This window comes from Rissa tridactyla, chromosome 9 (genome assembly GCF_028500815.1).
Source record: "Rissa tridactyla isolate bRisTri1 chromosome 9, bRisTri1.patW.cur.20221130, whole genome shotgun sequence".
NCBI lineage: Eukaryota > Metazoa > Chordata > Aves > Charadriiformes > Laridae > Rissa > Rissa tridactyla.
Window position 1 is genome coordinate 9,801,369 of NC_071474.1, and position 4,434 is coordinate 9,805,802.

Sequence of the window (4,434 nt, forward strand, 5' to 3'; positions counted from 1 at the left end):
CCCTCAGGCTATAATCAAATGCCATGTGCTGAAGACTGTACACACGCAGGGGGTAGAGAGACGGTTAACTCTGGGCCAGTTTCCATCTAAGCGAGACATGGAAGTGCAATAAATTCGGAAGAGAAAGGAGACTCGAGGAAAAGAGAAATGCTATGTGCATGTATATGGGCTAATAAGCACGTCTGCACCAGCGGCCGTGCCTGGCTGGCTGCTTTGCTCAGCCAGTTGGCTCTTTGGTGAGGGTGCCACAGCAGATGTGGGTTTTTTTCAGGAAGAAATAAATGCAAGGACAACGGCAGCTGAAAGGCCATTACATACATAAAATTTGGCACCAACAGGCAGGCAGATATAGTATTACTGGCTGCCTTATTCCTTAGCAAACAGATATTAGATAATGCCTCCCTCCCTGCCAAGCAATGAGTCAGTTGCTGAGATAAGGGGACTGCTCTGGCCTCTTGACTTCCATTCTCCACATCTGAGCAGGGATCAGGCCAGGTGTCTTCCAGCAAAGGCCAACTCCAGGGGCCAACTTCGCTAACAAATGCTTAAGCCGTGTTTGACATGGGAAGGCAAGCAAGTCAGGTTTCACCCATGCATTTGAGAAGGACGCAACCGCTAACAGCATGGGTGTCCGTCTCTGCGGGCCAAGGGCCACATTCAGCCCACCTGCCATTGAGGGTCAGCCAGGCTGCTTTGAGCTAAAATGCCATAGGTGGTGTAAGAGTGATGGAAAATTCACACTGTCCCAAAATCTTCTTATTCTGCCTCTCCATCACCTCCAGTCTCTCATCCCCCTCTGCTAGGACTTCATCTCTACCCTGCCAAAAAGCCCACAAAAGTCAGTTCCTCTCCCCACAGAGCAAAGGGCAGTGAGGACATGAGGCACTGTCAGATCTGAGCCCACGGACTACGTGCAAGGTCTTCTGAGGCCAGTGGGAATACTGGAGAAAACCGGTGACTGCATTTTCTACGCACAGATATTTTGGTGCTTTCCATATGATTCTTAAACCATGAGTAATGCCAGCTTCCAACGATTTGTCCCATATCTGAACCTTGCTCACAGTCTTCCACTTGCTTAGCCACGAACGTGATTTTAACAAAGCCATTTCAACCTCTTAGTTAATTTGTTTCTGAGGCCTTTCTCTTTCAGAGTGTGTAATTAAACTACAAGAGCCTGGAAAAGCCCCTTACAGTAAATAATTTACAAGTTCCTCCCCGGGGACATTTTTTAATTATAACTCCACTGGTCAGATCTTACTGAATACTCTGAGATAGCATTCCCTGCTGAGATCCTGAAATATAATTAACTTATTCCTTTGGTAATGGTATTTTTCCTCAGCCTATCCATTTCTTATGCAGGGCAGGCAGATTTGTTTATAAACAAAGTAGAGATTGATAGACGCTTTGTCATGAGAATAGCAATAATGGCATTCACTGCAACAGACGGGGGCACGTCCAGCTGAGGAAAGATGATAGTGTTTTGAAGCAATTTTTATAAATCCTACCCTGACAATCCAGTGTGGAGAAATGCAAGAGAGCAACCAGACAGCCCCGATTCCTCTCCTTCTTGGCAGCCTGCCTTGCTCCCCAAGTGCCATTTTATGCATAGCAAACGTAAATAATTCTGACGCACCTACCAACCCCCTAACCTCTGTGCTTCAGAAACACTGCTATATACTATCAAACTGACAGTGATTTCATGTTATGTGGCAAAAAGAAAAACCCTGAGCGACAGCAGCAAGGCTGGGGATGTCAAATGAAAGCTGTCACGTTTATTTAGCTCCGTGATTCTCAAGACAATATACATAAATATCGTTTTACTATCCCCACCAGCCAAAATGTGAAGAGCTCTCTGCATCAGCCAGGGTCCTGCGGCTCCCCCCGCCTGGCTGAGGAGCCCGTGCTGATCTCCTCCCGACCCAGGAGAGGCCGGCAAGGAACAAAGCGCCGGCTCCTCTTGTTCCCAATGACACACTGCGTTAAATACTCTCCTCATCCTTTCCCGCTCCAGCTGTAGCCAAAAGGGCGGTTTGGAGTGGAAGCGGGAGAGAATGGCTCCACGATGTATTGAAATGCCATTTGCGAGATACGAAGTTCAGGGACAGGCATCGCCTCAAGCCCCCAAAGCCTTCAAAGCTCGCTTGCTTTTCCTATACCAATTAGTTCCAGCAACTCCAGCGAGCCCACAAGGACAAAGCTTGGCACCTATCTGCAGCTGGGCTGGATGGGGGCCTGTATTTTGCATCCAAACTCTTGCTTTTTACTTTTCCCTCTCCGTTTTGAACTCCCACACAACAAAACGTATGACCAAGTCCTCGTCTCTCTCTAAGCACTTTGTTTCTGTACAGTTGTGCCCTGAAATCTCTTCATCATATGCCGGCCTTTTTACAGACAGTTGTTCACCTGGTATCACCCGTAGTGAAATACGTACGAGTCAGGCTAGCCCTTATTCTAGTGAATAAATCGCAGCTCAGACGGCAAGATCAACAGCTAATCCAAAAGGGCCATAAAGTTTTGTGAATAAACCCGTATCTAACAGTGCAAAGAATAATAACAACAATAAAAAAACCCCCTCATATATAAAGAAGGTCTCAGACAAGCAAAGCCACAGGGTGCAGAGGTTTTGGACAAAAAGTTTGCTTTCACGGTAGCCATTTAATTTATGTGGCGCAAGGTCTCCTAATAAAGCACAGCACAAAAAAATAGTATTCAGCTTTAAAACCAAACATCATGGCTTCCCCTCAGCTTGAACATGGCACGAAGAGGTCATTAGCCTCCAATTATATTCTGTTATGCTGACATGGCCTCTTAATTTTGTGCCTAAAGTAGAACTGGAGCAACACTCATGCAGTCACGCCTGGTGTCACACTAACCAAAACCATGTAAAAGTGTTCGCAGGATGCCAGGTAAAGCACCGTGGTGAAACCTCGCGGCAGGACACCGCTAAAAGCTCCCACTGGTGCTGGTGGGGTGGAAGCAGACAGCTTGTTGAATGGGGCTGGACTTAATATATGCATTTAAAACATCTATCAGATTTGGGATCCAGGTTTCCACGGTGAAAAACACTGGTTTCAGTGCAGCGTCCTTGATGTCCCTGGAGGGCTGTGCCATACAGCAGAGTGCCAAGCCCAACGCGATGGGTGAACTCAAACAGCCCTGCGGACAAACCTAGAAACAGGGCTGCCACACGCAAAGCCTGCCCCCTCTTTTTTGTGTTGCTCTCCGTATGTCACCAGAAGTTCAGAAACGAAGAAGGGATTAAAATACTGCCAGGAGAGGTCCGATTTTCTCATCTTGTTTATTCCCCAAAGGTCTCGAATGGCACAAGTCTGTCTCCCTCCATCCAGCTGGCAGCGCAGTGGAGCTGAGAGGAGCTGGAGGACGCTCCGCCGTGCGCACCAGCACCGATACCGTCACCTCGACTTCTGCTTGCACAACCCTGCAAGAGACATGAACGCATCTTACTCTGCACCTTTCATGCGGTGCCACGAGAGAGTTTGATGAAGAACCGACGGAAGGCCGAGTCCGATCACCATCATTTCACTCAACAGCCCATACTGCAAACTGCTACCAGCTGTCTCCGTCAGGTTGCAGGTTGTCTGTACAGACTGGCGGGAAGCCCAGCAGGCCAGCACCGAAGGTATCTTCACCCCAGCCAGATGGACCTTTGTTAACACCGGATGGAGAAGCATCTCGGAGCACAGGCCAGAGAGACCGGAGCTGCTAAGCATATGTTCACCCCAGAGCAAGAGTGTTTAATTAGTTACAGCATTGGCAAAATGGAAATAAAACTGAATACAAGCATTCTGAGATGAAAAGGTTCACATGCACCGTAGGCATGGGTTTGTTCACAACACAGTTATCATTGAGGAAGTCTTAAGGTCATTCTGTTCCACAGCTGGTCCTTAGGAATTCATGGATTTTTTTAATGATGACACAGAGTAGTTTGGGGAAAATAAATGCACTGATTTATTGATTGAGGGAGAAGTTAAACATGTATAGAAAAAGCGAAGTTGCACTGAAGGAGGAATACAGAATTTTGACAGTTTTATTGATCCTGATTGGAAATATTGTGTCCTATTACTATGAGGACAGCACGAAGAGGAAAATTCACCATCTTCTTTGTGATATCCAGGATGGTCTGGAGAACTGGAGAACAAAAAACCTTCCACCCAAAAACTTGCTCAATCCATAAAACTTGCTCTCTGTAATTCTTAGCATCTCTTTATCCTTTAACATAGTATCCATACTTCACACAGTATTTTGGGACATTATGAATGGCCCCTGTACAAAATTATTGAACTTAAAGTAATTTTGAATATTATTTTACAAAAAAAGAGCTGTTTTTCTCCAGCTGGTGAACTCACTGACCTCATTTTAGACTACATTACAATCTTGTATTCAGATAAAGGAAAGAACCATATATCAAAGCTA